Below are 11965 nucleotides of genomic sequence, written 5' to 3'. Positions count from 1 at the left end.
AGTAGCGCGCGCTGGTTTGTTTTGGGAAACAGCAAAACGCAAAATGTATTTTCCAAGGCAAAGATAAAGTAATTCAGAAGAAGAAGCTGTGACTCGGCTGTCAGAACTCAGCACCACCACCAGTGCCCGCACGGTTCACAGTTCACACCACTGCAGCAACACTGACACGTTCAGCGGAGTGACTGCTGTCTCTGTGCCGTCTGTGAAGAGCCATGAGCCGCGACTCCCGGGAGGGGCAGCAACACCGCCGGGTAATCTACACAGACTGTAGTGAGACTAAACACACTGACTCGAGAAAAGACCCATATCGTCCAAAATAGGCTAATCAGTTGTTGTCTGTGTATAGGCTAATTCATTGGTAAAAGTATGCTAAATAACTCATTTTTAGACCATTTGGGAAATAAATAAATCTGCGGTGGCGGGATCTAAGGGTAATGGACACATAACGGACACCCGGGTATAAATGCAATAATTTATTAACAAGAAAATAATGAATATTTACAGATATATGGCATCATGCATAAATTACAATCAACATGAAACGTATTACTTTTATTACATTTTTTTTGGACTATGGCGTCTTCTCTCGTGTATCATCAGATGTCCGGCTCCATGCTCGCCTCTCCTTGGAGGCCAGTTGGGTCAAAACAAAGTACACCACATTGTGACAGCTGTAGTGAGTCTACAGTCCACCTGCCTGCTGGCAATATAGCCTGGTTGTGATATGTAGATGTGATTGATATTTGTTTGTTTTTTTAAGTCATTCTATAACAACAACACAAAGTAATTGAATTTATTTGATGTATTAGTTGTATTTAATATATTACTATGTTATTACTAATTTTATGTATAACTATATTACTAATTGTATTTATTTGATGTATTACTATGTTATTACTAATTTTACTTCATGCATTACAAATTGTATTTGTTTTATGTATTACTGTTATTACTATTTTTTATTTTTTATGCATTTATTTATTTGATGTATTACTGTTATTACTAATTTTATGCATTACTATATTGATAATTTAATTAATTTAATGTATTATTGTCTATATTACTAATTATATTTATTTTATCCATTACTATGCTATTACTAATTTTATTTGATGTATTACTCATTTTAATTTACTTTTATTTTACTATTTTAATTTACTTTTATTTTACTATAATCTATTTTTTTATCGTTCGTTTTATCCATTTATTTATATTATTATCTAGTTATTTATATTGGTTTATTATTTTATTGTTTAGAGCCCTGATTGATCACATCTACATATCACCACTACCAGTCAGGATCTGAGTGACTCAGAACCCTGGTGACCTCCAGATGGAGCCACACAGGAGACCAGCAACGTCCTAAAGAAAAGAAAGAAATGCTCATTACTACTTTGTTCATAAAACAATATTGATTGAAATATTTATTAACAGTTTGCAGAATTACAGTACATGTCAAGCACAAACTCAATACAAAAACTGTTAACTGTAAGTGGACCCAATTAAGCATTACACTTGTTTACAAGAGGGTCCACCATGTTCAATTCATCAAAACATTTAGAGACGTACAAATAAGACACTTCTATATAGTCAAAGAACAGAACAGGAATTCATCATAAAGGAGGTAAAAAGGGAAAATAAACGTATACAGTGAGGGGAAAAAGGTCACATTAAGACAAGTCACATGTCTTAATGACTGTTGGTAGGGCGTTCCACATTTTGGTGGCATAGGAGTGAAAATAATTTAGTCCCTTGTTTGTGCCGAATCTGGGTTGTACATGGTTCGTTGCACACCCTCTGGTGTTGTGGGTGTGGACTTCGTTAACATAAAGGAAGTATCTAGACAGGTACATGGGTATCTTGGTGGTGTATCGAATCTTGTGGACCAGACCCATTGCAAGATGCTGTACTCTGTCGTCGTCCCTAAGCCATTCCAGCCTGTCAAAGTGGGCAGGAGTGAGGTAGGTTCGGGGGGTGAGGCCAAGTAGGAGCCTGACCAGTTTGTTTTGGGAGGTCTGGAGCCTAGTTTTAAGGGCCTTTGAGGTGCTGTGGTACCAGGAGGTGCATGCATAGTCAAAGAAACCTTGTACGAGGGCTCCTGTTAAGGTCTTCAAGGTGTTTGTTGACCAGTGAGGAGATCCTGCAAAGGAATCTTGTTCTTTGGTTGACTTTTTTGATTACGTTGGTGGCCATTTTATCACCGGAAAGATTAGCCTCCAGGATGGAACCTAGGTAGGTAATTTCATCTTTACGTGTGATAACATTGTCACCAACTCTAACCAAGAAGCCATTTGCCTTGCTGAGATTACTATTAGATCCAAAGAGAATGGATTCAGTTTTTCCCAGGTGTAAAGATAGTTTGTTATCAGCGAGCCAGGTGCAGATTCTACCGAGTTCAGAGCTGAGGGCCTTTTCAACCTGCAGTTTGTTCCTGTCCGAGACTAGCAGTGCCGAGTCATCTGCGAACAGGAACAAGTTACAGTCACAAGCTGATGTCATGTCATGATCATAGTGTGTGTTGTATAGTTACCTTGCTGTGATGTAACTCCAAAGGTGATCAGAAATAGTTGCTCCATCGGCTAGAAACGTGCTCTTCACCGGCATGATGATCCTAAAAAAAAAAAGATGATTCCATGATGATTCCTAAAAAAAGTCTATAGTCAACCCTAACTGATTACAGAACATGATATAAAAAAACACAACTAGAAGGATTTAGGCCTGTCACAATTACCTAATCGCCAAGTATTTGAGATACTTTTTTAGAGTCATAATCGTCTCCATGTTGAAAATGTTCATATATTTATATAACATTTTAAAGAAATAATGCAAGCAACCGATCTACAAGCTCTAAATGTGTCACTTTGTAATTTACTTCTCTTTTTTTAGTGTATAAAGTTATTGAATTATGCCATGTGCAGCTTTTTGTTTACAAAGCCTACAAAAGCCAAAGTTTTATTTAGAATGTTAGTATGACGCAATTAAATTGTTACTTGTAATTTATTTGAGCGACAATTAAAATCGGCCATTATAAAACCTTAAATTCTGACAGGCCTAAACAGGTTCCAGTGGCGTCTACCGAACCTTCTAGCTCCGTCCGAGCCTCCCAGCGACCCAGAAGTCCTCAGCGGAAACACCCTGGGAAATTTTCGGATCCCAGGCATCGGCTGAGATCTCCATTCTAACAAAGAACGAAAGACACACACCCCAAATTAGCTTTGCTGTGTGCGTGCATGTCCTGTCGCAACATACACATACAGTAACGTTTAAGAATAGGGATCGACCAATTATCGGCAACGGACGATTATTGGCTTTTTACGAAGCCTAAAAAAAGCCCTAACCCTAAAGCGGTTCGTACGGTTGAGTTCCTCACTGAGAAGGCCCAGGTCCGAAGTCCTCCAGCGTCTACCCAGATCTCCGTCCTCCGTCCTCCCATCCATCCAGGCCCAGGTCCGAAGTCCTCCAGCGTCTAACCAGATCTCCGTCCTCCGTCCTCCCATCCATCCAGGCCCAGGTCCGAAGTCCTCCAGCGTCTACCCAGATCTCCGTCCTCCGTCCTCCCATCCATGGACAGACCTGCAGATCTCCATCTCTAGAGGCTCCAGCCTCCAGCTGTGTCTATGATCTCCATCCTGAGAGAGAGAGAAAGAAAGAAACCATTAGCTCTACAAGCTCACAACACATTGCAGTGTGAGCTTGTAGATCTGCTATTTTTGCTGAACGGAATAGGGATGCTGGGGTTGAAGTGGTTATGTCAGACTTTGATTAGCTTGGAAAGCTGACAGACATTCAACCAGAGTGCCACTAGGAGGCATCAACACATGTACAGTCCTCAACATCTTTTGTAATTTGTATTCAAGTTGTTACAAAGACCAAGAGGTACGCTAATGATATGAGATATTGACTCTCAAACTATTGTGCAGAGTCATTTAGATTTATCCTAAAATATTTAAAACATTTGGATTACTGTAAATGATGCCATTCTTCGTACCATAACAGTACAAAAGCAGTTATCCATCCTCAGAAACAAGCAAGAACTATTCCTACTCACAGCTCATCAGACTCATCGTCTAGGAAGCCCCCGGGGGGGGGGGGGGGCTTTGGAACGGATCTCTGTCCAGGGAACATCAGATCGTCTATCGATATCTCCATTCTAACAAAGAAAAAAAAACACACACACCAAATTAGCCTTTCTGTGTGTGTGTGTGTGTGTGTGTGTGTGCACTCCCTGTCCAGCAGCCGCGTTCCAGCGACGTCTACCGCGATCTTCATCCTAACAAAGAAAGATTGATTAGAGTGACCAAGAGCCAGATATATATTCTATCCTGTCACAACATATATACATAAAACTTTTATTTATAGAGAACATTTAAACAGAAGCTAAACATATCACTTACAGTAATAAACGTTTCAGTTAGGGTTCTTTTTGACAGGCCTAACAGGGTCTTACTTTGAGTCGTCTTCAGAGGAATGCAGATTCCTGGAGAGACCTGCAGTACATCTGGAAGAAAGACATGGCCGTTATCGTCTATGAATGGCTTCATAGAAAAGAGCTTCGCACATCACTCCCTTGTTGTTGCTGCCAATAGTCTGGATAGTCTATACTTCTTATTCTTGATGACAATTGTTTATGAATTTGATGCATTACTATGAGTTGTTGCTTACTGTAAGTCACTCTGGATGTGAGAACTGCCTAAATTGTTGAAATTCCTAGACGTGATCAATTAGGGTCATAGGGTGTGCTCTTCGGTGATAGCAGTGGTGTCATTTGAATATTTTTACAGTCCCACTCCTCCCCATCATATCTTGCGGTGAAGCTGGACAGAACACTGTCCTTTAAACAACACCTGACAGCGTCAAGAGAAAGACCACCGCCTGTGCCGCACCGATACGGCGTCCAGCCGGTACCGAGGCTCTGGTGTTCCCCACCGCTGAGTACTGTGCCCCAGTCTGGAGCAGTAGCCCTCATGTTGGTTTTGGGGCTTTTTATGCCTTTACTGATAGTGAACAGTATATAGACAGGAAAGGGAGTCGAACCCGCAGCACGCCGTCCGGCTGTCTTGGCAGCATAGGTGCCCAGACAGTTGAGCTAACCATCCGGGCCACACTTAAATATTTAATTGCAATTTATTTGAGCGACAATAATCGTCCAGTAAAAAGAAACCTCATAATCGTGAAAGGCCTAGAGCGGTTCTTACTGTGCGGTTCCTCACCGGGCAGGCCCAGGTCCGAAGTCCTCCGGCATCTACACAGATCTCCGTCCTAAGAAAGAAAGAAATAATGACCAAATTAGCTTTTGTTGAGCTGCATATTCAGAACCACTTAAACCCTCTATAGATTTGATAAAACAGACCTTTAAAGAGAGCATTTGGTATATGCTCCGATTTCACTCTACACAAATTGATTTGCCAAACATAGCAGATCTACAAGCTCACAACACGTTGCAATGCGGTGTGAGCTTGTAGATCTGCTAATTTGCCAGAATAGAGATGCTGGGGTTGAAGTGGTTAAAAAAAAGTGTCATTAAGACTTTGATTAGCTTGGAGAGCTGACAGACATTCAACCAGTGCCACTAGGAGGAATCATACTGCCATGCTATACTTCGTACCATAACAGTACAACAGATATCCATCCCAACAAGAAATATTCCTACTCACAGCTCATCAGAAGTCCTCAGAGGAGGGAGGGAAGCTTTGGAACGGATCTCTGTCCTTCCACGACGTCTACCACGACCCATCCACCCTAAGAAATAAAGAACGAAAGATGAATTTAAGTGACCAAGAGCCAGATATACGTACATTGTGTCCTTTCACATCATACACAAAATGTATAGAGAACATTTAAAACAGAAGCCGACCATACCACTCACAGTAATAGAAAAGTCTAAGTGGTTTCTTACTTTGAGCCGCCTTCAGAGCCCCCCATGCAGATTCATCCATGGACAGCGAGAACTGCAGATGTCCACCTGTAGGGGCTCCGGTTGAGCCTCGCAGAATCTGGAATGAAAACGTGGTGGTTATAGTCTATGAATGGCTTTGCACTCAACTCAGTTGTTGCCGCTGCCAATAGGAATTTGTGATGTCTGTGTGGCGACAATTGCTGTGTGTCTGTTTTTTTATAATACATACAATTTATATAGCACCCAAAGTTGCTTCACAAAACAGTAAAAACTAATTTATTTGAAAATAAACTAGATTAAAAAGTTTGAAAACTAGAATTTTTTTGGGCATGTTTGTGAAGCTTTTCGGTTCCACACCAGTAAATGCTGTTCAACACTAACAGCTACATCCATGACCTCCCTGCAACAACATCAATGAAGTATGGCTATGCAGACGACCCGAGTACTGTGTCCCAGTCTGGAGCCGTAGCTCTCATGTCAAGAAGCTGGATGCTGCCCTCAACACCGGATGGGCCACCCCAAACAAACTGCCTGCCTGTTCTCGCTGGAATCACTCCAACAGAGGTCAGACGAGAAGCAGCCACGCTGGCCCTCACCGGGAAGGCACAGCTGAGTGAATCCCAGCCATCTCCTCCACAAGGTCGTCAGAGACACCACAGCACACGTGCCTCAAGTCACGGTGCCCTTTGCCACAACACACACACACACACACACACACACACACCAAGTCACGGCGACCTTTGCCACAGCACACGTGCCTCAAGTCACTGTGCCCCTTTGCCACACAGGCCCAGGAACTGCTCCACACAACACCAGCTGACACCTCCAAGGCATCCTGGGTGAAGGCAAGACAGAGGGACCAGTGGAATACATCGAGGACCCCAAATATGTTCTTTGCCAGCACCTCCCCTGCAAGGAGTGGACAACCCTCAAAGCAGAAGTGGGACATCTCCGACAGTGCCCACTGTGAATGCGAGGATCCACTACAGACTGTGGAACACGTAATGACCATTTGCCCCAAATACCGGCCACCGAATGGTGATCGTGGCTTAGGTGACCTAGACAATGACACATTGTACTGGCTTGCTGCAACAGAGCTGAAGTTCTATGGACATACGGCAGAAGATGTTTAAGAAACGTATTTTTTGTAATTTCTTCATTTTTTCGGCAAACCTTTGTGGCATTTAATTTATGGAACATGTGGATGTTTCTTTATTTATTGGTGAAGTTGTGGCATTCTTTGAAATGTATTGACACGTTTGATATATGTTTTTGTTAGGGATGTCCGATATTATCGGCCGATAAAGGCATTAAAAATTAATAACCCTAACCCTTAATTTTACTTTGTTTATTATTTTACATTAAAAACATCTACAAGCTCACAATACAATAAGACACATGTGAGCTTGTAGATCTGCTATTTTCAAAATATTTTTATACATTTGAAAACTTGAGATGAGAGATTAGATCATTTTAGATGAGACATTTTGCATAATGAGTAATTATTAATAATTACTTTTGGTATTTTAAGTACATTTTATACCAAAACCTTTGTACCTTAACTCGAGTACAAGTTGAATTGTAACAAGAGTATTTCTATATTGCAGTATTGCCTACTTTTATTTAAGTAAAAAGTTTGAGTTATTTTTCCACCACTGGAAAAAGCCTGTATACACCCAGTATGTATCACAAGGCTATTCCACCAGTCAGGTGTACTTATATCTACATCTCATAAGCGGCCATGAACTAAACACTACAGATATCACAATTTGACTTTGGCAGCAGCAAGAAACGACTGATATGCAAAGCTCTTCAGCCATGCTTCTCTCTATACAAACACTCATAATGTCCACATGGACAGCAGCCAGGATGGGGTGGTTCACACAGGAGACCAGGTTCAGTGTTCCAGCAGCATCTACAGTCATCTCCATCTACATCTAGAAAGAAAGAAAGAAAGACATCAGAAGCTGACCATATCACTCACAGTAATTTTTCCATTTTTCACAGTAAGTTTATTATTCCAACACCGTGAAAACTATAAGGATATAGAATAAATACAGTTACAATCGAATAATCTCATAGTTTCACTACTAAAATCTGTGCAATAAACTTGTCACTTCAGCAGTACAATCAATAAAAATGGTTAATTTATGGTCAATTATAAATACAGTGATACAAAACTCAAGTCATTTCAATTATAAGACAAGGAAAATGCACAATAACCAAAAGTACCACAACCAAACGAAAACCAAACAAATACAATCATGAATGATATACTCCAAATGGAAACTAGACAAATAAATAATCATGTATACCTCACTCCGCGTATCGAGGGTGCTAAAGGGCTGCATAACCAACTTGAACCTCAGGGCAGATCAACAGTCACCGATGGTCACATTTACACATAGTGTGACGGACAGGCACTGTAGACAATAGACAACTTCAGTCACTAAAAGTTCACTACAACTGCAAATGTCACAGGCTTTAACACTGCTTAATCAATAAGAGTACAAACATAATAAGAGTCACATAAACAGTCAAACATTTCATACCGTGTGGTCTGGTGCAAACATACACACACACACTGGTGCTCTCTCCCTCTGCTCACTCTGGAGTCTGGCTGTGTGAAATGAGTCTATTGGTCTGAGGTGAGTGAAGCTAACAGGCTTCAGCTATATATGGATAGGTAACAGGAGGTGTCAAAGTAAAAGTATGCCAAATTACAGGAAGTATCCAAACAAACAACAAAATAAGACAAACAATAAATAAAGAATAAACAGACTTCAAACTAAATAAATTATTGCAGAACCAACTGTCACTGGCAGTTACATTGATATTATGGTAGGAGTTTGTGTTGTGTGAGTGTAATGGTTTCAAAATAAACAGGGCAAACAAAACAAGAACAGGCTCCAGACATAAACGAAATAAAGGTCTCAAAAAACAGACGAGCGCAGGTTCAATAAACAAATTTGCGGGGAGGCGGGGCTGTGGGGAGCCCCCATGAGGATCATCAGAACTCTTCGGCTCTGCTTCCCTCCTTCCTTCTTTTTTTCTTTTTTTAAACAATGTGTGGGAAAGTGTTTCTCTATGCACTTTTGTCTTGTCACCAGAGCAATAGTTCGGTACCCAGGCTTTTATTTTCGTTAGCATTCGGCTCAAAAATGAAAAATTACCAGAGCAATGGAACACTTGTGCTTAGTCTGCTTATTATGTGCTCAATACACAGCCCCCTCTAGTGGTACTGGTACACCTTTAAATGTTTTTTTATTTTTAACTTTTTACTCAAGTACTGGGGTTGAGTACTTTGCCCACCACTGATTAGGTTTAGGTTAGTTAGGGACAGTGGATAAAGCAACTGATGGGTTAGGCAAGAAAATAATCTACCGGTACCTACCTTTCGTCTCACGTAACCAGTAGCCTTAATGTAGTAGTTATAGTTTATGCATGTGATTAGAATATTTATGAATTTCAATCATTGTGCAAAAAGCACCATCAACCGATGAATGTGCCCATCACTGCTTAAGTTGTTCAGACTTGTTCAGACCTCTGAACCAGTCAAGAGGAATGAACTTTATGGATTGGGTCTGAATGAAAGTAACGTACCGCTGACTGTGAACAAAGTTATAGTAACATAGAAAGGTGAATTCACATGGCTCTCTGAGTCTAGTTGCCACCTTGTGCTGGGGGGCATTCATTCATGGCGGTAACTAGGGCAGCTTAAATTAGAACTGAGAAACCCACCCATCCAAACACTCTGCCATAAGAGACCCATAGGTGGCAATCACAATAATTTCATTAGACAAAAATAGAGACATTTGACTTGTGTGTCAGATCAGTTGCATTAACTTACGTATGTATCCTAAACTCACTTAGAAACATTGGTCATAAAACAACAATTATATTTGTGGGAATTAAGGAAAAAAAAAAAAAAAAATGACTGACTGATTCATTGTACTCGTTTTAGCCATGCAGCGCTGGTATTTTAGGAATACTGTATATTGTCGCTATCTATATGCCATGCACTATAGTTTCAAACATCACCAGAAAACAGACAGAGATAGCTACAGGCATAGAATATAAATAGATCTAGGCTGGGTATAATGTAAGCTTTAGTGCAGCTATACATCAGTTCCCTGCAGAGAATGAATCCCACACATGTCTACAGCTGCGTGTGTGCTTCACATTAAGTATAGAAGCCTATTTATCTGTCTCACAATGGTGTTGATTGCTTAGGCTTGATGAAGAATGGGAGGGAAGGTCTCTGTAAAACAGTCAGATCCCAAAGTCACTGTAAAGGGGGTTTGATTGATTGATTGATTGAAATATTTATTAACAGTTTGCAGAATTACAGTACATTTCAAGCACAAACTCAATACAAAGACTGTTAACTGTGAGTGGACGACTCAATTAAGCATTAGCCTACACTTGTTTACAGGAGGGTCCACCATGTTCAATTCATCAAATGGGTATGGTGATGTACAGGGCCCTAGCTCGCAGACCATATTAAAGGGGGGTATGGTTAACAACTTAAGCTCTATACGTCACCGTGCGTCAAAATAGCTAAAATAGCCACTCACAACACATTGCGACACGTTGAGCTTGTATCGGCCTTTTTTTTTGAGTGGTGCAACCACTCCAAGGAACATGGACATGTGTTGGTTCACCTATGTGACGTAAATGAGCACCAGTATGCACCACTCAGTTCACACGGGTGTGATTTTTGAATTATTTAGAAAATGAAAGTGTTGCCCAATAGGGAATAGGGATGCCATGGTTAATGTAGTTAAGAGAATGACCAAGGGGATGACAGGAGGGTGACAGTGATCATGATGACACAAATTGTATTAGATTAGCAGTGTCAGCAATGTTTGTGTGTTCATGCGAGTGGACGGGTGTGTATAGCCTATGTGTGTAAGTACAGTATATAAGTAAGCCTTGCCGAGCCATGAGGCCCATAGGGCAGTAGCCTATCTCCTGTTTCTGTAGTGTGAGGCAGCTTGTCAGACCTTGACGTACAAGTACACCCCCTTTTCTGAACATGACGCTAGTATGTCGCAGGGACTTACACTTACCCCAATCCAACCCTTGATGATAAGTGTCAAGCAGAGAGGCACTGCCTGTAGCGAACCAGGCTGGACAAAGAGGTTGAAGGCCGACTGATGATGTGAAGTTTCTTTAATAGATCATCGTGAAAACTAAAGGCAAGGCACAAACATATAATCAATACAGGAAGACATCTTCAATAATGTGAGGCATTCATATAAACAAATAAGTTTACAATTAACCAATAAAAGTTTCATATCAAAACATAAACAAACCAATAAAACAAGATCCCACAACAATATGACACAAACCAATAACCATAAAATGACATTCACCTTGTTCCCTCTCCAGCTAGGTGCTAACTTGTTACCAGGTGTCCCAATATCATGATGTCACTTGACCATGCCATTCTCCAGGAAAGTCACTAAAACCAATAAATCAATAATTAAAATCTGGCAGTTCCATTTCCATTTCATTTGTTATTTCATTTGTCTGCACTCACTTGATCCTTTTGGTGTTCCATTTCATCCTGTTGGTGAGGTTAGGCTTAGCTTTCCATGATCATGGTTTGGAGCACATGAAGAACAAACATTTACTCCCTGACTGATGCATGCTGGGCTTTATCAGACAGTATGAGTGAGAAAGCTTCCTGTTTGCCCACATAGCCTTTCAAAGTAAGAGCCTTTCCTCCATTTCCATTCCGGGGTCCGTTACACTGCCGCACTGGGTCCCATTTTTCAGAGGCTTTGACCTCCCCAGTCTCAGGGCGGGCACTCTGACCACAAGGCCACTGAGCCGGTTAGCCTATATAGTCTATGTGTGTGCAATGGGGGCACGTGTGTTAGTTCTTGTGTATGTGTGTGCACATCATGCCACCACATTTCTAAATGCATCCATGTGACAGGTGGATGACACTGACAGGTACAGTAGATAATCACACTGTACATTTGTCAAGGGGTGCAGGGTACAAATTGTTGTACAAAAATGTTTATAATATTCTTGCGACACAGTCATTCTTGAAAGAAT

General features: G+C 40.9%; 2 long non-coding RNA genes across 2 annotated transcripts; both read right to left on the bottom strand.

Moving 5' to 3' along the window:
- Positions 1 to 1126: 1126 nt before the first annotated feature.
- LOC308321193 lies at positions 1127 to 3583 on the bottom strand. Its single transcript, XR_013964598.1, has 4 exons — positions 3356 to 3583; positions 3082 to 3178; positions 2531 to 2611; positions 1127 to 1362 (listed from the first exon to the last, which is right to left on the bottom strand). It is a non-coding gene; the product is annotated as an uncharacterized lncRNA (long non-coding RNA).
- A 3994-nt stretch (positions 3584 to 7577) lies between these two features.
- Positions 7578 to 11072, bottom strand: LOC308320953. The gene is made up of 3 exons (XR_013964577.1): positions 10969 to 11072; positions 8212 to 8319; positions 7578 to 7833 (listed from the first exon to the last, which is right to left on the bottom strand). It is a non-coding gene; the product is annotated as an uncharacterized lncRNA (long non-coding RNA).
- Positions 11073 to 11965: the final 893 nt, after the last annotated feature.

This window comes from Protomyctophum bolini (assembly GCF_963924005.1).
Source record: "Protomyctophum bolini genome assembly, chromosome: 9".
Lineage (NCBI taxonomy): Eukaryota > Metazoa > Chordata > Actinopteri > Myctophiformes > Myctophidae > Protomyctophum > Protomyctophum bolini.
The sequence above is the reverse complement of the archived record's forward strand: the minus strand, read 5'-3'. Positions and strand labels throughout refer to the sequence as shown.